This window comes from Pyrgilauda ruficollis, unplaced genomic scaffold, assembly GCF_017590135.1.
Source record: "Pyrgilauda ruficollis isolate IOZ18807 unplaced genomic scaffold, ASM1759013v1 scaffold1, whole genome shotgun sequence".
NCBI lineage: Eukaryota > Metazoa > Chordata > Aves > Passeriformes > Passeridae > Pyrgilauda > Pyrgilauda ruficollis.
Window position 1 is genome coordinate 1,564,322 of NW_024508100.1, and position 25,306 is coordinate 1,589,627.

A 25,306-nucleotide genomic window follows, 5' to 3' on the forward strand; every position below is an offset into this window, starting at 1 on the left:
CCTTCTGCTATTCCTATGGAAAATTCCTTTTGCAGTCAAAACACTCCTTGTTCTTTCAGGTGGATATGATCAAATGCAGAATTACTGCAGGTCTCCCTGGCACAGAGAGCCATCTGGGGAGCCCACTTTGCCTCCCTTGCTTGGAAATTCTGGAAAAGATATTCTGGCATAAAGCCATTGTTAAACATCAATTCTGGAGTGGAAACCCCTCTTTCCAGAGGTCTGAGCTCACCAGTTATTCCTCATCTGGACTGAGAGCTCATGAATAAGAATATTGCCACGGGACTGACGGCAAAACAGTTTTTCCAGAATCAACTCCAAGCACAGATGCTCTCAGAGCTATTTCCTCTGGAGCAGTGGGAGTTTTGGTGGGCCTGGAGGTCCGGTCTCACTGCCTCAGCACGCCAGCCAGCATAGAGAAAGGCATCTGAATCATTTAGCTTAATGAGAGAGCCACAAATGAGTAATGCAAAAAAATTCAAGTTAGAATTTCCAACTGTTTATTTTCACCTGTGTGTATCCACTTGTGATTTCCTGGCTAGGAAAGGCACACTTCTGTGGGTTAGGGGATTTGTGTGCACCCTCTTATGGGGAAGGGGATTTACAGCTAACCATTAGGCAGTTTTGGCATTTTTCAAAAATATTTGGATAAATGGAGGTGTGTTGAAGTTGAGGGAGGCTGACGGAGATGAGACCGTGTTGCTTCTCCTGTAAACCCAGCCATGTGTTTTCAGGGCTTGCATTTCTTCCCTGACTGCATTCACCACATCACTGAAATGCTCAGCATATGCTGCCTTTCCACTCGAGGTGAGCCACAGCTGAACCTCTCGCATGGCAGTTTGACTACAGAAATCTGGCCTGATTTGTTGCTATGTTGGCTTCTCGTTTTGGGTGCCAGTGTGTTTCCTCCAGGCTGTTTGGCTTCTTCAAAAGGCACCTTCCCATTTGCTGGTGATCTTACACAGTGTAGAAGAACAGCGTTCACAGGTCAGTGCAGGAGCTCTCTGTCACTAGAAATCACAATTCAAATATTTATTCTAGAAAAGTCCCCTGGTAGCACTCTGGCATTTGACTGCTGATGAATGCAAAGGTGTGTCTGAGCCAGGAGAGACACAAACATAGAGCATCTGCATTGTGTTTAAGTCTACAAAGTGGGATGATTCTGGGATGATCATGAGATCATGAGACTCCTAATGAGGCAGATGAGAGAAAGCCTGGAAAGGTGGGAACACTGGCCACACCACTGGCATCCCATTCTGTCAAACATGAGCAGCTCTTCATCATACCTGCAAGGATGCAGGAAGACACAGTTGCCTTAGACTGAGATGAACTGATTTTGCTCCTACTTTGTGCTGCCTTTCATGCTCTGGCACAGGGCTTCTGGGGTGTCCTGGCCCCCTTGGAACATCCCTGGGGCTCTGCATCTTTGGGAAATGACCTTTTCCAGTGCTGCCAAGGGCAGCAAAGATGATTTGCTTTGCCGTGACCTGTGGTTAGAAATGTGGGTGCCAAATTCTTTGCTCAAGCATTTGTTTAACAACTGGGTCGCCTGTTTCTATCAGAGGGCAGGATTTAGGCACATAAATTAAAGGGATTATCAGGAATGCTATCTTCACTTACTTTTTTTATTTCCCTTTTTGCTTCCTTTTTGGCCAAGGTTAATTCAGAACTCTCATGTGGTCCCCCTGGAATGACTGGAGAATATTGCCCAATATTTTCCAAACTGTTTTCCAGCAAAGGCTGTTGGTACAAGGCACTATAAAGATCAGAACAAGGTTCATACTGGCAATCAGCAGCTCTGACTTCCAGTATCTTAACTGCAGGGTGAACCATAAAACAGGGGGTGGTGCATAAATTGAGAATAAAGTTGTGGTGGGTAAGAGCTACAGGCAACATCTGCCTTTCCCATCAGTGCAAAGGCAGAGCAGTTACACTTTTTATTTTTAGCAACTTTATTTGCAAACATGTGATATTCCACTGAATAAGAGGTGGTCAGTTAAATGGATGTTTTGGCAAGTTGCTTTCCTCCTGGAGACCAGCCTTGATGGAGAGAGGCTGAGCCCACATCCCATCCCAGGCTGTGCCTCCCTCACGGTTCTCAGACTCGTGTTTGGATTCACAGCCCGTGGGGAGAAAAGCTGGGCTTTAATTACGGATGGAGCCAATCAGTCAGACAAAATGACAGCCCACTCAGGGTTTTAGCACAGAACTCACACTGCATTTTTTTCAGTGATTACAACCCAAATCCTCCCATTTCTCTCCTCCCCACCCCCATGTGTGTATTCTTCAGTATTTCTGAGGTTTGGTCTGGTTCAAAAGCAAAAATGCTGAGCGGTAATAAAAATCAAGGTTAATGTACCATAATATTGAGTCAAGTGACTTGTAAAAATTCTTGCTTTAGTTTCTCTTAGTTCACAGACACAAGGTTCAGAACTTTTTCCAGCAAGATTTGCTATTGCAACATGCTCTTATTATGACAGCTTTTATTTTTAGAAATGTTGAGAATCTCTTTGGAAACTATTTATAGGTTTGCTGCTCAAGTATGCTGGAGCTTTTTATTTTTGTTTAATTATTGCATGCATAGTTTTGCTTTAATGTTGTTTTTATTTAATGACATGGAATATATATTTTTTTTCTTTTTTAGCAAAACTCAAGCATACAAGCCTTTTCTTTGCTGATGTATATATTGGAAAAGCTTGGGGCCAGAAGCAAGTGCTTCTCAAGTGAATTGAGACTCAGCTAAGGCATGATTTAACTGTGGTAGTTAATTGGGATGAATTCACATGGGTAGACCCCAGATTAAATTGTCAGATGCTCTGGGTGAGTACTTAATTGTCAGGGTTTTATGCAAACCCTAAAGAGGCAGTTAGTTTAAGTGTTGAAGCTGACTCCCTGCAGAGGGGGATGCTTTGCTCCATCCTTTTTCTGATCATCTGTCCCCATCCTTCTGTTCTTTTGGGTAAGTCCTCCCCATGCATCCCAGCTGCTGAATAGAAAATCAGAGCAAATCACCTTGTCTGTTTTTGTATCACTTATTACCTAGAAAGTAACTTCCATCATCATTTCAAATTATGCAATTACTCTCTTTTTCCTTCACTAAAATCTCAATATTTACAAGGCTCATTACCACACTTTATAGGCCCACTTTAGGGAAATATCAGCATGCCTGTGATTTTCTGAGGACTCCGCAGTGGAGAAATTGGATATATTTGTGTCCAAGTCAGAATGACAGGGGCTGAAATACATGGAAACATTTTAATCTACTATGTTAATGGTCTTTCCTGTCTCGGAAATGTCCATTCTCTACTCAGGCAAAAGAAATTAAATTCAAAAAAATTTATGAATAACATCTAATCAAAAAGCCATCCCTGTTTTTATATCTTAGAGCAGAAATTAACCATGACAGCTGCTTCTGGAAGGTTATTTGTCCATGCTATTATGCAGAATTCTGAAAATTGCCATTTTTTCCTTACAGACTGTTATCAGGAACAGTTATGTGTTTTGCCTAAAGACTATTACTTCCATTGTTTTTGAACTTTACACCAGACATAGTCTATCACAAAAATAATCACTTGTCTTGTGACAAAACAAACCATTCCATTTTTTCCTTTTTTCCAAGGCATCTCATTATCAACTTTGGAAGGAAGTTGAATTTATAAAAAGATAAGTCATGTAAATAAGCTGGAAGAAATCTAATCAAAGTCCTTTGTCTTCTTTGGCAAGCACAGCTCCATTAAACTGTGATTCTCCTTTGAAGCTTCAATTACCTGACTTACCAGAGCTGGAGCAGGGGAGAAATGGCTAATATCTCTGAACAATGTGCATGTGTGTATGTGAGGGGGAGTTATTAACTTTTCTGGGGGGCAAGGAAACAAAAAAGTCTAAGCAAGTTTACAGATTGCAGCTTTATGGTTTTGGCCAGCTGCTTGGAATCACAGGATAAAATTTATCCCTGATGTGTCCCCACTGTAAGCAAGTGGAGGAGCAGGGCCAGTAAATGCTGTCTCTCCAGTGCCCCATTCCCTTCCTCAATGGAACTCTCTTGCATCTACTTATGTTCACACATGTTTGTGGCCCCAAATGCTGTTTTCACCAAATGCACATCAGAAGTACCTTGCACTGCTCCCCTGTGAGCACTCCCCAGGCTGTATTGCACAGGGTTCTATTTACCACTATGTTTGTGCCAGTTCTTTCCATTTAAAGGTAAATGTCAAATTCCCTTCACTGGTTTTTTTTTTTTTTTTTTTTTGAGTGTGCATCCACAACTGTCTTCAGTGTTGACAGATGCAATTAGACCAGATCTCCTGGGGAGCAGCATGCACCTAGCCCTGGTGGTGTGAAAGCCTGTGTGTCTTATCATACTGTTGGGCAGAGTAAAACAGAATAACTGAGGAATCTTGAGTATTTGGGTAAAATCACCCTGCTGGGCTCTGTGCTGCTGCAGCTGAATATCTGCTGCCTGGAAAGCTTTCTCTACACTCATCCAGGCTCCAGAAATTGCCTCAGAGAGACAGAGGACTTGCAAGGCAGTAACACCTACCTGCCTTCTCCCAAATGACAGAGACTCAACTTTTTTATTCTTCAGTCAAGCATTCAGCTGATGCACTAGTGATCTGTACACATGCAGTTTGCCACTGATTTCTTACAAACAATTTTAATCCTTCTAACTCCCCCCCATCATTCTAGGTTGTATAAATAACCTAAAAATTGAGGCCAAAAACCATGGATTTTCTGTTCTTTGTTGGAATGCTGCTCTGGTGTAACTGAGAGGAGAACTTGACCTGCTGTATCCGTTTTTGCAGAGTTCAAACTGTAATTCCAGGCCAGATTTAATCTGTGCTTCTTGCTCATATTTCACTGAAGCTCTCAAAAAATACACATGCTGTGGACTGCAGTGCAGCGTTGCAGGCAGTGAGTGACTGTTATCTGGCCTGAAGGATCTTCTGGAAATAAATTTAAAAAAAAAAAGATAGCGATCAAATTGCTGAAGTGAACAACTGATGGGTGTTTTAAGTCTTTAATTTGTTTTCGTTTGCTTGGAAAAGCAGACCACGTTTGCCTTCAGAGCAGAAGGCAGTTATTGATAGCGCTACTTAAGTGAGCAAAATAAAATGCTTGCAATGACAGTTATCAAAGGTTAGGTCCTTGGAGATGAAAAGCTTTTGTGTCCATGTGCACTCCAAACCAAATCTTTCTGTGGGCCTACATAAAGTATACAACAATGTGCTTCCCTTCTGAACTTTTTTGGGACATGGCATGGAAAGATTGTAGCAGTCTTCATGAAGTCAAATCCCAGATGGGTATTGGTTTCAAAGGGAATGATGACTAGCCAGTATGTTAAATATTTTAATTCAGTAAAGCCTCCTGTTCTCCTTGATGTTTGCTAAAGTTACGTTCAGCAGCTGTAGAGGAGAATGTGCACAAGAAACCGAAGGAGAATCCTGTGTCCTCTCCCCTTGCCTAACCAATAAATTTTAGCACTGAGTAGGCAGGCACCAGCCCTCCTCACCTTGGCCCGTGGGGTGGGGAGATGAGCACAGAGGGGTTTAGATGGAAGCAGAGCTGTGGGCAGCTGGACCAGGTGCCACTGGTGCTCTGAAATGTCACTTTAAAGGCTATTAACATAGTGAGGGCTTTTGAAGGCTGCTGAACTTGTTTGTAGCATAATCCTTCCGCTTTTGTGCCGCAGCACTCTCCGCATGTTGTGCTAATAGACACTTGTGCTGAGGAAGCCCACCATGTACAGAGCTCCAGAGGGAAAAGCTGCTTTAGCTGCACTCAGTGGCAGATAATTGCTGGTGGTGCTGTAAGTCTGACACAGGCAGATCTGACCTTCCTCATTTTTTAGATAGATTTGAACTTTCCCAGAATCCAGGGTTATCTGGTTCTGGGCAGAATCTCTTGGAGGATAAGGAATTATTATAATAGAGGTGAGTTTTGGGGGTGGAAGGTTTGTCTTGAACTTTGTTACCTTGCCAGCGCTTTCTGCAGTAATAGAGAAAAATCCTTTCTGCAATATTAGGAAGTTATTTGCCAACAATTTTTGGACAAAGTGGCTGCTTTTACAGGCAGCCAGTACAACAAACAGCCTTTCCTCTGGAGCAACTGCACTGGCTTTTGGTTTCTTTTGCTTTCTTCTGCTATTTTTTGGCTTCTGTAGAATTTGTCTAATCTTACCTTGCTTGAACTGTGAATCAGAGTCTTTAGACCTGCTAAATTATTCCAGAGGATTTAAGACAAGTCTTTGTGTAGCTGATTTCTCACTGATGTCCCACTTCTCTTTGAGCATTCACTTGGCTCTGAGCTTGGCTAGACAGGAGAGAAGGAGGCAGGTACCAACTTCTCATGCAAAGTATGATATATATTTATGTAACAGTTGAGGCATAGGAAGAAACCTGGATTCTGTCCTGCTATTCATGGGCCTGGCTTTGCTGCTGGCTTTTAGCTGAGACTTTACACTAGAGGTGTCTCTGCTTTTATGTTCTGTAAGTTATGAGGCATTTAGCTCATTTTCCAAGAGCATCTCCTTTGCTTTTCATGGGGCAAAGCTCCTGTGTCACAATACACTGCACTGCAGATGGTTATATCAGGCCCTTCTTGATGACAATTTTAGCATTTGATCAGCTTGTTCCTTTTAATTTAAATTTATTGCCAATTACGCTTTCCTTGCTCAGAAGCAGTTATGTATGACAAAAAAGCCAGCTCTCCCCACCCTCCCTGGCTACACTTGTCAACTGTGTTCAGTCATAGCTACTGCCATTTTAATAACCAGTTCCTGCTCTTGGATCTTGAGAATGTATGATCAAAAAATCCAGCACCTGACACCCACAGTGAAATGCAGTGATTTTGCTGGAAAAGGCAACCCTTCAACTTACCTTTCACCCCATGAAAATGGCAAGGGTGGGAGGTGTTACACTGGGTACCCAGTCTCTCTCTTTGCATGGAGTAAGGCTGTCTAAATAATTTCATTCTCATTAGCACTAAGTTGCTGAGTTACAATCCTAGCAGCATTTCATCTGTTCCCAGTGGAACCTTGCATCCTTTGCAGGGTTGTCACCCTTTTGTCAGGTGAATTGCCTGTGCTGGAGTGTCCTCACAATATCCACCGCTCCAACAGGGTAATTGTTGCTGAACGTAAAGCAACTTGTAAAGTAATTTGTCACTTCTCCAGCTCTGGAAGACAAGAAGTTTTGGATAGGTTCCTGAAAAATACACTTTTTTGGCCATGACAAGGAAGTGTTAAGAAATCATAAGCACAGAGAAGCCCTCAGGGCCAGGTGGTGTTAATCTGACATGGAGTAGTCCCTTTCCCAGTGGCACACTGTTTGTGTGCTGTCTTGTTGGATGGGTGATGCTGGAAGCTTGACTTTGGGTTAGATGATAGAAGCCCAAACCTGGGTCTGCTTATCCACTGTGTGCAGGCAAGCCAGAACATATTTAGATAACTTTTAAAGCAATGTTCCCAAAATTCTGACACAAATTGCCTGTGGGTCAATTGACTGCATACAAGGATCAGGATTTATCATAAGGCCTACTACTTGTTGAACTCACAAAAATACCCCAAGGTGTAGATGAAATAAGGTATCAAAGAACTCACACAAATAACCACATAACATATGTTGTCCTAAGGCAAACATGTTCCTAAGCAGATGGGTTTGCATCTTTCACTGCTGCTGTGTGCACTGCAGCTGCTCACAAGGTGTTTCACCTTCCCATCCAGCAATACCCTTGCACAGCAAAGGTGTGATTTAGATTTGGTTTCAGGCAACAACTTTGAAGGGTGAAGGTGGTAATTTTATCCAGGTTTTTTTCCTAAGTAATTTTTATTGTTCATTTTCCTGGGACCTTTTACAATTTGTGCTTTCCATGGCTTTTTTTTTTTTTCCTTTTTTTGGCATTGCTTCAGTCTTGATATAATCCCTTAATATATGATGGAGAACAGTTCAGCCCTTCAGGGAGATGCCATTGGAGACCATTTTCAGGTTATTGGGTCTTTCAGTGTTGTTCACATCCACCCTGAAACATTAATATTCTTCATCCATTCCACTTTGAAGCCGATGAAACATTTTAATTGGCTTTAGTGTCCTTTGATCAGGCCTGTGATAGTTGTGTAGTGTTGCTGTCATGCTGTACATGTTGTGAAAAGGAGTTTGTATTTAGCCTTTCCTCTAAAGGAGTGCTAATGTTGCTATTATTTCTGGCTCCTTGTAGAGAGGTGCTGTTGCACAAATATTTGGGACCAATTGTGCAGTCCTTACCTAAAGAATATGTCATTTTGGCAACAGCAGAAAAGACAGAATTAATATTACTATGAGTAAAAATTTTGAGGCGGTAAGAGGAGTAAATATCTTCCTCATTTTCACCCAGAGGCACTGGGGAGGACTGAGAAGCAATCAGCTCTCTGTGCCTTATACCTGTGCCTTATCCTCCACCAGTTCCTGAACACACCAGCTACTCCCATTTCAGAGCAGTGGAAACTCTGCAAGTGTCTGAAAGCAGAGTCTGGCCTTTCATACAGGAACCAATTTGCCCATCCCTGTGGAGCATCCGCAGAGAAAAACTGTTCAACAGTACAAAACCCACATTGTGTATGAGATTAGGACAGGAAATAGGGGATTGCAAGCTGAAACTGCATGGTGAATTTGAGTGAGTTATACTCACTAAAACAACATGCTTCTCTCTCTGCATCCCTGCCTGTACCAGAGGGGCTCACAGTTTGGCTCTGTTTATCCTCATGTTACTCCCAGTTGGTGGGAACCCCTTGCTCCTGGGTTCACAGATGAGGTCCTGGGCCATCAGCAGGGAAGGTCACCTCTGCAGTGGTGGAGGAGAGCCCAGAGCCTGGCTGCTGCTGTGCTGTCTGCTGCACATCTCCCCTTTAAAGGAAAGGAAGAGGCTTTGATAACTTTGAGCTAACAGCTCCTGAAGGCCTCTTCTGAGATGTGCCCTGAACAACAATCCACAGTGTGTTCACCTACAAACATGGGTATATGTTACCCAGCTTTACTGTCCCCAAAATAGATATTTAACTGTTTGGGTTTTTTTCCAATGAGTAGCCAAAAATGCTTTTCCACTTTTTTCCTTTTTCAAAAGGGCTAATGGGAAACAAAAAAATCTGCTTTCAGAGGTGGTTTTTTCCCTTTGATAAGATTAACCCATTGTTTGTAATTTTTTTTTTCCTTTTTCAAACGGGCTAATGGAAAAAAAAAAAAAAATCTGCTTTCAGAGGTGTTTTTTTTTTTCCTTTGATAAGATTAACCCATTGTTTGTAAAGCAGAAAACAGAATTTTTTCCACTGAGCAAGCAAAACCACAATTGCAGTAATGAATATTGGGTAATTAACCCTTCTCATCTAGAGGAGGTAGCACATAAGATTCACTGCACTACTTTCCCTGTAGAATAAAGTAGCAGTGGTATTAATCCAAACCAAATACTGAAGTTTTACAATTGGTTGTATTATTATTGCAGTTACAGCATTTTTACAGCCAGAGCAGAAGGCTTCTGAAATTAAGGTGATATTTAATCTTCTTAAGACTGCTGGGCACCAACTAACTGCTCATGCTATAGAAGGGAGACAGCTGCCTTCTGCTCTGCTTTATACAGAATTAATGCCACACCTCAGTTTCTGGGAATTTTCCAATGCAGTTTTCATTTGGAATAGCTGGTCACTCGAGTAACGTGTAGCTTAGAAATAAAATAGAAGCAATTTTCTGCTTAATTAGAAACATAATCCTAAATTCTGCCAGCTTCAGCCCGGCAGTTCAACGGAAAGGTTTGACTATGGGATTGAATGTCATGTTTTGAAGCCTGCTCTGCATCCCTGCTGGACTGACAGTGTGGTTGCATTGCCTTTTGCTTGGGAAGGGGCATCACCTCCCAGACAGGGTCTGGGTGGAGCCATCCCAGCTCCAGGCCAGCATCTGACATTGGGCAGGGAATCCTTAAGGATCAGCCAACTTCATGGGGGCAAGTTTGAATGGAAGCAGTGGAAATCTGCCCTCTGAGCTCAACCAGCTGGGCTGTGCAGGAGGGGCAGTTCTCTCTGTTACAAGGAGGCCTCTTGAGGAGACTTCTCACCGTGTGAAATGCTGACAAATTGTGGTTCCAGCAGCCAGGAGTCAAATTAAGGAAGGTTTGTGCTGAGGCTGAGATTGTTTTCCAACAGTATAATTTCTGAGTGCTCAGAGAACAAGGCCAGCACAGTCAAACATTGTTTTTCTGCTGTGTTATCTCAGAGGAAACTTGCCAAATCACCCTAATTTGCAGTGGGATTCCAGTGCAACACATGGGAGTCAGCTGGGGCTGTGCTAATACAGGTTTGAGGGCATAAAGGCAGTGGGGTCCCTGGCCCTCAAATGGATCAGACAGCTGATCCTGTTTAGTAAAAAAACAGTGACAAGTCTCTACCCAGATGGGGTTGGTTTGGGAGTACACAGGGAAGTGTAATCAGCCTTCCTTGCAACAGGATGGTGATTGTTCAGTGGGATGTTGGGCTGTTCATTCCACGTCATACTGATATGGGGAAATCCTGATTGCCTTGAGCATCCAGAGATCCAGCGGCTTCCACAGGGACATGCAGTATCTCAAGCCTAGAGAAACCCATCCACAGACATGATCCAAAATCCCGTGCTCTTCCTACATTCTGAGTTTACCTTTTTTCTTTTGAACAGAAGTAGCACTGTTTTGTATTTTTTAGATTTTCAGAGTTCCTAGACTTCTTACATGATATTATTTAGCACAAGGATTATTTGTTTTCCAGCTTGTGGATTCCCAGCATTTCCAGACAGACAAAGCTATATCAAATCATTGCAAAAGCATGGCTCTTTGACTTGTCCTCAGTTATCTTCCCTGTGCTTTTGGAAGCAGTCATGGATACACAAACCTGCGCCACATTGCAGGCTTCACCCCTTTGCTACTTCTCACAGAAATTCTGATTTTATTAAAAATATTCCTCTCCGTGCTTGCTCCTTCTTCCTTTCAGCGAGTCTTCTTTGCATCAACCCCTCTCTGACGTTCCTCCCATCCCACTGCCATGAGGCTGCCTTTATTCCTGGTCGGATTACCGAAGCCTTCCCTCCTCCCTGTGGCATCCAGGGCTCCCAGCACAGGGTTTACCCCAGGCTTCCCATTGCGTAGGCTCTGTACTGCTGCCAGGCAATCCTCGCAGTATATGCTGCGGGTGATTCTCTCAGCCTCTGGAATGAATTATTTTATTGCTGCCAGCTTGTCAGAGAAATCAGCTTGAAAGCTGAGCCAGAGAGAGGTTCCTGGGAGCGACCGACTCGGAGTGGAAGCAAGTCACCACTGAGCAAAATAAATCAGGGGATGCATCAGCTGGATAATGTAGGTGCTGTTTTATAGCAGAATTTCAAAAGAACCAATCAGGCTTCCACAGGTCTTATATGTAAAGCTCATAAATATACAAATCATGATCTTATAATTAAGCATTGTTGTTTCCCTGGTTTTGGGTTTTAAGGGTATAGTCTTCTGTTTAACTGCCTTCCTTGTAAAGATGAGGCATGGTCTGGACATTTTTCTCTTCCCATTTACCTCCCAAGGAATTTGCATTCCTGCTCTGGGCCTGCACTTGGGTGTGCGTGCTGCCACTGAAAAGGCTGTGAGCCATAAATAAAAGAACAATATGACCACAAGCACCCCCTGCAGAGGAAGAAGAAAGACATGAGTAAAATAATATGCCAGAGAAAATTGCAGGCCAGATAATTTATCCACCCCTAATTATTTCTGGGCCAGAACGAGGTATTTCAGACAGTAAGAAAAAACACCATTTTTTTTTTTTTTCAAGTGATTGCAAACCATTGGACTATTACAATTTGATTCAAATTTTAGTTGACTTTTTGTCAAGAAAAAATCACTGAAGGTCACTCACAAGCACCACAGAATCCACTGCCTATGTTTCTGAAGCAGAAAGACAAATTTTTCATGCATTTCTGTTACTTTCAGCCATTCAGACTCCTGTGTCTTGAAAGAAAACACATCTCAGGTGTCATGTTAATCTAGTTGGTATGAGATTATGGCTTGCAAATTGCTGATTTTGGATATGGATGCCTGGCCCATTTAAAAGACTTCAGCATAAATAGTAATCATAGACTTACAGTGGCGCAGTCTTTCAGAAGACGAGACAAAAAGCTGTGCTTGTTAAAACAAAAGATACCCCAGAAGCAGGAAATTTAATATTATTAATGAAAACAGAAGGAATTATTAGGAATGTTTTCACACGATAGAGCTCCTCATTCGGGATGTATTACCGTGGGGACTGCACCGAGGGGTCTTGCTGGATCTTTTTTCCCCCTGAGTGTGTCTGCAGCCCTGTGAACATTCCTCTGCTCTAGCCTGTGATGTATTTGTAACATTTGCATGTAATCTGTCAGGCAGGGCCTCTGCTATAGAGCGTGGGAGTTTCAGGCCCGTGGGATTTGTGAGGCTGCAGATGCAGAAGTGGAAGTCAGTCAGATTTGTGGCAGGGACAGGGGTTTCCCCGGTGTTGGAAGGAGGGAAGAGTAAGCCCTGCAATCTGACTGTGCACAGGCTGTTCTCACAAGGTTTCCGTTTTCAGGCTCTGGATGTGTTTTGGCATTGGAGTTCTCCTTTTCAGCCGATCCTCCCCAATTTTTCAAGGTTCACCCACAAGTCATAATTGCCCAGGGGGATAACAGCACATGGATGCAATGAAATGCATTCATAAAAGTGCTTGTTTTTGCACTGATGGGGCTCTAACTGCTTGTTATCTCTGAGCATGATTTAGAGGGACATAAATGCAGCATCTCAGCCTCACACATTCATAACCCCTTCCATCAAAAAATCTCGAAGCATTTTACGCACAGATGTAACCAGATAATATGTCCTGTTGTCTGTGTGGCATCTCCAACATCAGTCATCATCATTCTAAACCATATGCCAGAGTCTAGAGTATTCCCTGAAGTATTTTACATGGGAGGAATCATGTAAATAGAATATCTGGCAATCTATGAATGGCTCACAAGATTTCAATCAACTGCACAGTTTTAAAATTGGCATTTAAATCCCTCTCACATCTGTTGTTTAAAATAGCCAACAGCGTGTGGAATACATTCAGCATGAAATATTCATATGAGTATGTTAATAATAAAATGCATTATCACAGTAAAAAAATAAGGTGTGTAAACTGTGGTCTTTGTTAGAGTAAATATTTAGAGATTTTAGAGAAAGCACTCTTTACTAGTAAAAAAAATAAATACTTTCCCTCCACAGATAATACTGAGATGTTCTCTGTTTTTTGAATACAGGACTTAAATGTTCCCAGTTGGCCTCTTGGTGCAGGTTGTGGCTTCCAGTGCTCTCCGAGAGCAGTCCATATGGGGTAACTTGCATAGGAAGCTAATAAACTGCACCTGCTTTAGCTTCTAAATATCACAGGGTGGAATACCTCTTGGAAAAAGTTTTTTATGGATCATCTAGGCAAGGTCCTAGGTGACAGCTAACTCTGGTTAGGTGCTAGGTGGTTGTGGTTCATTGACAGGCACTGAGTTCCACTTGCAGCCCTAGTTTGTCTCCTCAGTGCATTTTCCTATCTTCAGACCAATATTGTTTATGAAGACTCCCTGCCCCTGCTTTGTCTCAGAGAAGCCTTTAAATGAGGTTCCAGGTGTGAAGTGCATTCACATGGGACATGTTCTGTCTCTGACCAGACAGGATTCAAGTATTGGTGAGAGCTGTACCCTTCCTCTGAAAAAAATGCAGTAATTTTGCTACTGATCACTCAAAATCTGTTGAATTCTACCTAAAATAATCTTGAGTTTCATACATTTTTAGATGACCTTGAAAGGCCCCTTTCAACCCAGGCTATCCTAAGATTTTATGATTCTCTGTTTTCTTAGGTAGCTTCTGTCTCTGGTCCTTTCTGATCCTAAGGTGGTGGTTGTTCTCATAGACTGCTGGTCACATGCCAGGACAGGCATTTTAAAAAGTGCAGAAACACACAGAGGAATTTAATTCCATCCCACAGGAATGACTGCGCTATGCTAGTCATTGTTTTGAAGGATGTTTTAGAAATTTCTAATGACAGCATTGGGATTATATAGTTAATTGTGGAGCAACCATTTTTACAATTTGTGTTTTACCCCACATGGAAAGCTATAATTTACTCCATGTAATTAGGTTAGGTTTAATTCTGGCAAGACACAGGCCAGCATTATCCTGTGTAATATACTGTAATCCTCATGTTAGGTAGGGTGCCAAGTATTCAGTTTGTTTTGGGAGCCAACAAAATTGCCACTTGTCCAGGGTTGTTCTTGGACAGAATTGTGAAAGTGGTAACATTTTGCTACTAAAACCAGCTTATTATTAGTCTGACAATGACCTGGAGATATATGTATCATTCATTGGATGTTATGTGGAAGGTAAATGGCACTTCATTAATAAAATTATGTATTTAACAGCATATGGGGGCAATGTTGCACGTCTTGATATTATCAGACACCAAGGCTATCTTTCATTGACCTCAAAATCTCAATTTCTTTACCTTATTGTCGGGCTGTGAAGTGTAGCGGTCAGAGAGATTACACCATTTCCATATTGCTGTTACACAACTGTGTATCACTTTGCTTATAAAAGATAAATCTAAGTTTAAAAAGCTAAAAATTATTTATTCTCTCTACCCTTTCAAATGCCTTTTCTTTACTTTCAGAATTAATGGTTTACCTAACCTTTAGAAAGTCTATTTATCAAAAGAGATTTGAGTATAAAGTTGTGGGATGGTGACTGATGAGGGGCTGACTGCTGCCAATGGCATATTAAAATTTGTATTTATTACATATATGGACTGTTTTCTGAAGTAGTTCTCTTCTGAAATATGAGAGGAAGGATTCCCTAACAACATCTTGTGCCTCACTGAACATAATCAACAGTTATATGTTATATATATGAACATATATATATATACGTTATATAATGAACAGTTAGACTGTTATATGCTCTGCAATGTCCAGTTAAAAGTTATTATCCTCTATTGATGCCTTAGCACTTCTACAACTTACAGGTACTGTTATTTCTTGAAATCAAAGTTAAACTATAATAGCCTATTGACCCATCCTGATGAGGTGTGATTTTTCACCTCAAGCAAACAGACTTTTCCCATTACAGATGCTGAGTAGCAGTCCTCTCTGACATTTTGCTTCATTTGGTAATTGTCATAGGATGTTTCATTTTCTTCCACAGGAGATATTTTTACTTTTCTACCAGAAGACTATGAAATATGTAAGCCCATAAAGAATGTTTCAATAGTTTTCATTCTAGGGTGGAAGAAACAGCTGGATCCACATTCCTGGCTGTAAAGCCCAGTATTGCAATTCCCAGTTCATTGTGATGGATTGGGTAATTCCACACTAAGGAATTATCTCAGGACTGTACAATTGATTATTTTTGTTTGATTATAAATGCCATCCAAAAATAATGCCTGTGCTCAGTCACTGACATGTGTGACCTCTCTTTTCCTTCCAGCCCCTCTGGAAATCTCTTTGTGCTGGCCTATTTTGGCCATGTGAATTTTCAGGGAGATGGAACACGTACCAGTGATGTTTCTACACGTTTTGGTGAAGAAAATAATAAACATCGATCAGCGCTAGTAGGGAGGGGAGTGATAGAGGTATAATTTTATGGGGGACAGCAGCTGTGTGGTGGTTAAAATAGAAGGCTGGGAGCCAGGCCTTATCAGTTTGTCCTCGGCTCTGCTGTAATCTTCTTCTTATCATTAACCTTGCGTTAGTCCTTTCAGTGGCATGCCTCCCTCCCCCAGTCCTAAGCGATTTAGGATTGTTGAAGGTGGAATTTTGGCCTGTATTTTTGGGTGGAGTGTTCATACCACCTTGCTTTTGGCACCCACTCTACGTAGCCATCATCTCTTCTGCAGTCAGGAAGAGAGGTTGGTGTCACCCTGGACTTGGGCACTAGAGTTAGGGCCCAAAGTAAGGAGTGTTTAAACTTATTTATCAGATAACACTTAATATCACAGAATTCTTCCCGGTGTTTATAAACTTTCTGTAAGTAACTAGTGATTTATTCTTACAAATAATAATTGCAGTGAAATGGTTATAATTCAAAAAGGCTGATTGGTGTTATAAATGAAGCTTTTCTCCTCTATAAAGTGCAAGACCCCCATCATTCCTCCACCATGCCAAAATGGGTGGATGCTAAAAATATGTTTTTCAAGGAACTTTAATATTTGTGACATCCACTCCATGCCTGCACTACACAGGCAGAAAACTCTTTAAACAGCGTCTGTCTTCTGCGCTGTCTACAAACAGCCTCTAATATACTGGGACCCTGTCTCTAAGAAAGCCTTGATGCTAGCATTAAAAAATACTGGCAAATATTACCAATTTGTTCTGGGCCTGGAACAGCTGGCTAGTAATTGCTGTCTTTTGGGGGCTGCTATTTCATGCTCAGAAAGTGCTGGTGACAAGGCAGAAGCCTAACCACTCATCTTGTTCTCTGATTTCTTCTCCCTTTCATCCTCTGAAGCAGCAGATCAAGACTGTGACCGCAGACTGGTGCCTGTGGTACAGAGCTCTGGGGCTGCTGTCTGTGTGTGCTGGAGCATGCTGATAAAAAAGCAACCTCAACAACAGCAACAAAGCAGGAAGGATTGTTTTCTTGCCCCCTGTGGAATGGAGACCTGAAGTGAGGAGGGAGGTCCTGGTGTCTGGAGGAGTCAGCATGGCGGAAGGGCTGTGATTGCCTTTGTAATGTAATTGTTGTAATGGCAGGCCAGGGAATTGCAGTGGTTGAGTGAAAAACTCCAGCTGTTTCTCCTTGTGGTTCTTTGTGTGGTTGCAGCAGGAGCTGGAGCATCCCCATGTGCAGATGGAGGCACGACACAGAATGTGTCTCGGATGACTTTGTGAGCTCTGTGGGCAGCAAGAGACCACAAGGAGCAAGGAAGATATGCACTTTCAGAAAGGCTTCTCCCTCCACAATTATGGAAAGTGGCTGGAGAAGGAGGGGAGGAAGGTTATAAAGTAGGTGCAGATCTGAACCAGATACAGAGTCATGGGCACAGAGGAGGACAGAGTGTGGTAGGCACAGGTCATATCCTACATGAACTCAGAAGAACTCCAGAATTCCTCTGTATGGATACAGCCAGAAGAGAATATTTCTCAATCTTCAAGGACTCCTTTTTCACTAATATTCTTTTCTATTATATGTCTTCTTTCTTGTCAGTCATACTCCAGGAATTACTAAAGCTCTCTTTGAGAGCTACATGAGCCAACTATGGCAAGTGGAATTGTAAGATCTATAGTTCAGCCATAGTTAGATCATTATAGTTTTACATGTTCTAAAGTTTGAGGCTGGAAAGCTGCCTGGCAGAAGAGGAGCTGGGGGTGTTTGGTTGAGAGCCAGCTGAACATGAGCCTGTATGTGCCCTGGTGGCCAAGAAGAGCAGTGGGATCCTGGCCTGGGTCAGCAGTGGTGTGGCCAGCAGGACCAGAGCAGTGATTGTCTCCCTGTGCTGGGCACTGGTGAGGCCACACCTCAATGGACATCTCTGTGTTCATTTTTGGTCCCATCACTGCAGAAAGGACATTGAGGGACTGGAGCACGTCCAGAGAAGGGCAGTGGAGTTGGGGAAGAGTCTGGAGTACACATCCCATGAGGAGCAGCTGAGGGAGCTGGGGGTGTTTAACCTGGATAAAAGGAGGCTCAGGGGGGACCTTCTCAGTCTCTACAACTCTCTGACAGGAGGATGTAGCCAGATTGGGCTTTTCTCCCAGGTAACAAGGTTAGGATGAGAGGAAATGGCCTCAAGTTGCACCAGGGGAGGTTTAAACTGGGTATTAGGAAAAACTTATTCATGGAAAGGTTTGTCAGGCATAGGAACAGGCTGCCCAGGGAAGTGGTTGAATCACCATCCCTGGAGATATTTAAAAGACATGCGGATGTGGCCCTTAGGGACATGGTTTAAAGGGACTTGGCAGTGTTAGGTTTGTAGTTGGAATCAATAATCCTGTGATTCTGTGAAACAGAGCTTCTTTCTCTTCTACTGAGTGACTATTCCATAGTCAAGCAGATGCCCCTCTTGGGAAGCTTTCACATATGTTCAATTTAAAAACTTTCAATTTTTATCTCAGTTTTTTATGCATTAATCCCTTTATACACTTAAAATACCCCACTTTTCTGAAGTTCCACTTCTCCACATTTACCTCTCTAAGGAAATACGTGATCCCTTTCCATACCAAAGTTTTTAAATCAAGGCCAAGCAATAAACCACAACATTCTTTATGCAGGAGTACAGAATAGGGATATGTCCGTGTTGGTCTCCCAGCAGAGATTGCAGTATTAAGGAGGAATTGGTAGTAAAAGATTTAGTCCAGGTGTTGGCAGCAGCTTAAATAAATAAATAAATATTCTCTCTGGGCTGCTGAAACTCTCAGTGGAAGTAGGATTGGTTTGTCTGTGCTGTTGGAGCTCACTTTGTACCAGCCTGTAAAATAAACCTCGGTCTCAAAGCTGTCATCCCTGATTATGTTCACCTGTTCTGAGGTGTGGGATGCAGCAATAACCACCAATTCAGAGCTTTGTCACTGACAGGTAACACAATGGGCCTGCACATCGTCACAACTCAGAAATGAGAGTTACTGATGCAGCTCTGGACACAAACCTCATTTCTTCATTACCCAGCCAGGGCTTTTGTCTGTTGTCTGTGGAGTCTCTCCAGTGTTTCAGGAGGCAGGTGGCCTGCAAATGTTCCTTCTGCAAAGCATCCTGCTTACAAGAGATTCCCTGGGCCTGAAGTGAAATCCATGAAAATTTTTGCATGGAAATTCTCATGAAAATGGCAAGAGCTGAAAATACCAAAAAAACCACGAACACATACTTTTTTATTTTTATTGTCAGGAAATTCCAGTTTTAATACCTCTGGTTATTTTTGGCCCAACTGCAGTTGAAGGCAATAGGTTGCAAAGTCTCCGGTGCCTGTCACAGAGGGAAATTCTCTGCCACTAACCTTTAATTTCATGTTGGTTTTATTGTGGGTTCTTTGGTTTTAGTTTGGTGTTTGGTTTGGGGTTTTTTTGGTTGGTTTTGGTTTTTTTGTTTGTTGGTTTGTTGGTTTTGTTGGTTTTTTTTTGAGAAAAGCAGAGTGTTCCTTGACTATGCACTCCTCTGAGTGGGTTTCTACTTTTCCATCTTGAGGGGTTTTCTCTGATTGGAAACAAGGAGAGAGGGTTCCTCTGTGAGGTCTTTTTTATCCAAATATTCCTGATAGCTTTGCTTTCACTGAACCCTTCCAAATAAACTCTAAACAGAGTTCCTGTCTTTTTATAACATCAGCACTGTTAATACAGTAGGTGACACTGTTAATACAGGTAGGTTAGGGAATGGTGAGCATGAGACAGAGGGTGAATAGAGGATCTACAAAAAACCATTCAAAATAGTACCTAATATTTATGCCAGGTTTGTGTCAATGAGATGAATTCATTGGAGTTTGGTCCTGTCTGCCTCTGGCAGGAAAGAGGGTTCAGAGTGGGCACTTGCTAAATTAGACCTCAATGATGGTAAAAAAATTTCAGAATTAGTCAAAGTGAAGACTTTGCATCTTAATGATTTCAAGTCACCCTTGGGAATCACCTGTCTCAAGGGTCCTGCAGCCATAGTTCAGGCCTCACAAAAAAAACACAAAACAAGCTGAAAAAATCACAAGAACTCAAAAATTAGTGGTTTCCTCCTCTTTACCCATGATTTGAGTGTATTTGCACAGAGTTCTTCAGAATCACAGATGTTAAGAGTTGTTATTCAGTAACAAAAACCCCCTGTGTTTTAAAGTAGTGACTTCAAGGTCAAGATCATGTTCAAGGTCCTCCAGAAACATCCCAAATATCACAAGATGAGCAATAAAACCCTGTCAGCTGGCAGTGGTAGCTCTCAGATGGTGTTTGTGCTAGCCAGTGGGTGGGGCTGATTTTCCCTGGTCGTTGAGGGTTAACACCAGCTGAAATTCTAATGAAACCTGGAGTGTTAATTAAAGTCCCCACATTAAGGAGATCTGGGGAAAGCAAGAGCCTTAATCCCTGTAATATCCCAGAGACGAAGTTGTTGCTGCCTTCCTACACATGCACCTCATAGACCATTCATCAGATAAATCAGTTGGGATAGCAGAAGACTCCCTAAAACAAAGTACAGAGTGATTTCTGCCTTGTGTTTCCCTTTAAATTCCAGCAAGTATTACAGGAAAAGCTGAATGCATCTGGGATAAACTGCAGAGATCTGCTTTTTAAGATTGCACTTGCTTTTGAGTGTGTTTATCCACCATCTACTGCACCTTCAAGGCTGCTGAAAAATAAGCCCAGTCTTTCCTTGTTTGAAGTTTATGGTTTAAGTTTTCCTGGTTATGCTCAACAGAACAAATTCTGATATAACTCCTAGAAAGGCCCAAGGTCCACTTTCCACTAGCAACCTGAGTTGGATCCCTCCCAGAATTCTGCAGCAGTGAAGGACATTGCAGATATGATGTGCAAATATGATGTGTCTGGGTAAACGCAAGAGTCAGCTCGTAGAGCCGGAGTTCAGAGAGATTTCTTTCATTCATCCATGGGAGAAGGAGAAGGCCTCATTATAATTGTTCAAGCCTGACTGGATTACATCACTTTCCCCTTCATTTCATTCCCTCCCTACTTGCCTCCCTCCTTTTATTTACACCCCTTGTTCAGCAGCGGTGTGGAGTGGGGGCTGCCCTAATGATGGACGCTGATCGCTTCATTCCCCACTGCCCCCCCAGCGCCTTCCCCCAGTGCTTTGAAGTGTGCTCAGGTCTCAGGCTCCAGTTCAGAGGTCACTTTGTTTATTTATGCAAAGCTGGCTCATCTGTGAAATGGGGCTTTCAAGGCCTCTGACATCAAAGACTCCAAAGCTGGTCCCATCAAGTCAGAGCAGGGACGGGCCTTGCATTATAACAAATTGAAGAAACTTTGTGAATCATAGGGAAATATGATGGCTAGATTTTTGCTTCAAAAATTGGGCTGTTGTTTTGACTTGTGGTTGGATGCTCAGCACATGGTGTTGGCCTGAAAAACAGTCATACCCTTTTGGCTAAAACATGAAGCCTTCACAGAGAGCCTGTGGGTAAATAAAATTTGATCCTGACTCAGTAACAATCTGAATATTTCTCATCAGTTGCTCTCAGAGCTGGATTGTTATGCAGAATTTTCCATGTGCTTTAACTTTTAAGAGGGAATGGAACAATTCTGCTATGGTAATAAACAGTAACCATATCCCACTGATGTGGCAGTCTTTGACCCATAGGCTCCTCAGTGGGCTTTGTCAGTTGATGGAGTTACATACAGAAATCTCTTTTCTGCAGAAATCCAGCCTGCTCTGAGACACCACACTCTTCCCCAGCACCACTAGCATCTCAGTCCTGTGGCATCTCAGACCTAAAAGGCAGCTTGGAATGAGATCCTGAGGCAAGGGAGAGGCAATGGCTGGAGAACAGCTGAGGGTGATGCCACTGGAGTGACATTCCTGAAGAGTGGGCTATGCCTCTGTCCGTCCTGGCCCTGTTTTGCATGGCCATGTGCAATATCTGGAGGGGAAGGGCCTACACGAGTTTGTTCCATGTCTCCAAGTCTGTCACCTGACATGACATTGGAGCCTTGCCCTTCAGGTTTCTCCACCAGCCAGCATGCTCTGTAACACCATGGAGCCAAATTGTACATTAAGGACACCTAAATCATGTGTATGTTTTCTTAGCATCAGATACTCGTGACATAAAATTAGTCAGTGATTGCTTTTCAAGGCAGGTTTTCCACTTCATATTCCAACTGGCTGCTATCCTTAGCGTGTGATACTGTCCAAGAAGTCCAGTACAGGATGACCTTCCAATATAGGTCACAGAAAAGGGATCTTGTAGGATACTTCAGCAATTCATCCTTCTTAGTACTGCCTCTCATGGTAATCTGCTGGCAGCAAATTTGGCAGTGCTGCATGGCTGGTCCCTGCTGCCCTTTGACTGCAGGCTGATTTTTCTGTGTGTACTTATCTCCCCGAGCTGCCCACCTCTGTGGGGAGCTGACAAGAGCATGAATAAGCAATCGGCTTATTAGGTCATTTCTTGAATATAGCTAAGATTCATGATCTCTGCTACTAACTCACCATTTTGTATGCTGCTGCATGAATGTGGCTTCTTTCTCCAGGTCCTCTCTCTGTCTAAGAATACTGCCAGACCAGTTGTGCTTGTGACAGTTGGAGTGAAATGCAAACAGCAGGTCTTCAAATCTGACACTATTAACTAAGCTTCAGACTGCAGGTTTGGGCTGAACCAGATGTCTCTGAACTTTCAGGAAATTTAGCTTTGCTTTCAACATCACAGACCCCTGTAAAATACCATAGAAGTGTTTCTCTACATTTGGAAACCACTTGATATTAAATTTGAAAATATAGGAGAGTTCTTCAAAGCAGGGAGAAACAAACTCCATGCAGCCACAGTACCGACTTTGGTTGAGGCAGGTGGAAGTCAAATATTGATGATGTCTGAATTAGACAGGGACCTTCTATCCTCAGGGTGTTCCTGAGTTATCTCTCTCCCCAAGTAAGAAACCAGCTCTTTTTTGTTCTTTGCAGCTACAGGTCAGAGCTTAAGACACTCACCCAAGGTGCAAGGGGGGAGATTCAAATCCCTCTCTGAATGTAGCAGCAGAGATACCTGACCCTGTGTCACTAACATCACAGATTAGCACTTTATCATTATATCTCTGGCTACTCTGCTGCCTCACTCATACTTTTTAATTTCAACTGGAAACTCATGGGCTTCAGGGAATCTTCCCCAAATAAGCTTCATCCAGTTTCTGGCTGTCATGAATCAGCTCTCTTTGGTACAGCTGTCGAGTGTGAGTTTGTTCGGACACAAGGAAGGTGGGAGCCCAGTTCACTGCACATTGCAGCTGGAAGGGTCTGCTGTAACATCCCTAACCCCATGAGCAGCTCTGGGAATGGGAAGGAGCAGTTTTGCTCTACAAGAGTTTCCATGTTTATGGCATTTCCCCACCTCAAGATTTCTGCTATTGTTGTTAATGTTACCACGTTCCCAACACATGCAAAGCAAGTTCCAGCGTATCGAAACCAATGTCCCTAAAATGCTTGTAGTTATTCATTTCAGTCTTGATCCTCCACCAAACCATCTATTCCATCAGATCAGCATGGTGACAGAGGTTATCCTGATCTCTTCCCCCAAAAATGGTTTTTTCTGGGTTTGGTAGGTGACTCCACAGGTTTGCGATTTGTCGGGATGACAACTGAGGATGCATCTTCAAAGGATCAAACGGATTCAGAGCAATTTTCCTTACATCAAAAGCTTGGCAGCAAGTCAGGAGGTGTGGAGTCCACAGTCAGTGGTTGTGTGTCACAGGAGGAGGGCACAGGGGCTGACTTTCTGTAACATGAGGCAGTGGGCAAGAGAGATACCCTGCTCTTTGTACATCAAACTCAGCGGGTTTAAGGTCTAATTGGCAGAACATTACCACTTAAATCTCATAACCACTTTTATGATATTCAGCAGTTAACAATGGACAGGAATCCCTCATCTCTGACCACAGTTTTTCCTCTCCATTACAACACATTTTTCTAAATGTGCTGAGGGATTTACTATATTCTCTTGTCAGACAGCATCCAAGAGTTCATTCATGACACTATGGATATTTATGGGTAAAACTGTACAAGTGCCAGGAGATAGTTGATTTGGTATTTTGACTGAAAGGAGACAATATCATATGCAAGCCATCACGTATAATGTGTATTTTTGTATTCCCTGCATTTGGTTTGCCAAGGCTGTAAAAATAAACTTGCAAAGTGCAGGTCAGGAGGCACTGGCACTCCTCTGTAACACAGGCTGCAGGCAGAGCCTGGGTGGTGCAGTGGCACTCAGGCTCTGTGTGAGACTTGGGGTTTCCTGAGTGGGCCCTGTTTCACCCTGCTGCCCATGGTGTGGGCTGGGAGGTGGCTGGGGCACCCAGGAAAGGCTCAGGGTGTCCAACAGAGGGTGGCAGCAGGTGGGATGGGGCAGTCAGCTGGAGGAGCTGCTGAGGTTTGAGCACGGCGCTGCTGCCCACAAAGTTTTCTTTTCCCCTTGAAGTGACAGCTGTACATAGCTGTACGTGTACATCTCCAGGAGAAACTGTGCTGAAGTAGCCAAAAGGAGAAGATAAAAATCCCTGAGGGTCAAGGGGGGACAAACTCATGTAGCATTGCAGCCTCTCTGCTTAAGGGACAGGGCTAGTGAGAGCAGAGCATCTGTTGGCATATAATGCCTGTGCTGAAGAGATGGGATGATTTTCCAAAGCAGCAGAACCTGGGGTGAGGATAGGTTAAAGACACATTCTTCTCTCTCAAAGACTGCATACAAATTTACACACTAAATACTGTCTTAAGCACAATCCAACTTGTAAAACAACTATAAAGAGAAGTTTTACTCTTTGTACTTTTTGAGGGGAGCATGCTTATATATAAGTTGAGACCAATTTTTTCTCTCTGTTGCAGAGATTACAGAAATAATTGTCCTGTCTTTTGCTCACAAGACCCTTTTCTTATGAGTTTCAGGAGCTGGGCATTTTGAGGGATTCCTTCCTTAAATGAGATATTTCCACTTCTCTTTATTTGTTTGGGGGTTTTACACCATTGTATTCCTCACTGAGCCTTCATCTGACCTGTCTCTGAAAATCAGTGCAGTAGAGGTCAAGCTGGAGGAGGAAGAACTTTCACATCTGGGTGCTGCAGAGGTGTGAGGCCACCAGTATCACCCAGGTTGTAGAAAGAGGCTCAGGGCACTCTCCTGCCCCCTTGGCCCTCCTGGAGACTTCACAGGTGGCCATATCACTGTGACAATTTGATGTGGGGGCTGCTGGAGAGGTGGGGTCTCGCCTTGTAGGGATTTCTATTTCTCCAGGGCAGAGCTGAGATTTTGGTGCTGCTGTGTGGTAGTGATACAGAGAGCAAGAGTGAGGAGGGACAAAGTGGTGTGTGATACAGGTGGATGAGTGGTCTTAATTAAAAAGAAATACAAGCAACTTTTCAAATCAATATTGTTTTTGCCAGCCATAAATTTGCATTCAGTATCTCTTGAGAACTCATTTGACCCAGACCTGCTTGCTTTTCTGATTTTGTATGGAAGCTGAAGGGTGAATTAGTGGCCACAATCATACTGCTTATGCTCTCTATGACTGATCACATAAGTCTTCCCCCACCTCCTAGGTTTTATTATCTTTAATTTTGATTTATGCCATTATTTGCATAGATGGTACCACAGATCAGCTCCTCCTAGAGAACA

At 42.8% G+C, this 25,306-nt stretch overlaps 1 protein-coding gene across 3 annotated transcripts in view; it reads left to right on the forward strand.

Annotated features, from left to right (window-relative positions):
* The window catches only part of FGFRL1 (fibroblast growth factor receptor like 1), a 168,062-nt gene that overhangs the window by 126,986 nt on the left and 15,770 nt on the right, over nt 1-25,306 (forward strand). The window lies entirely within an intron of this gene.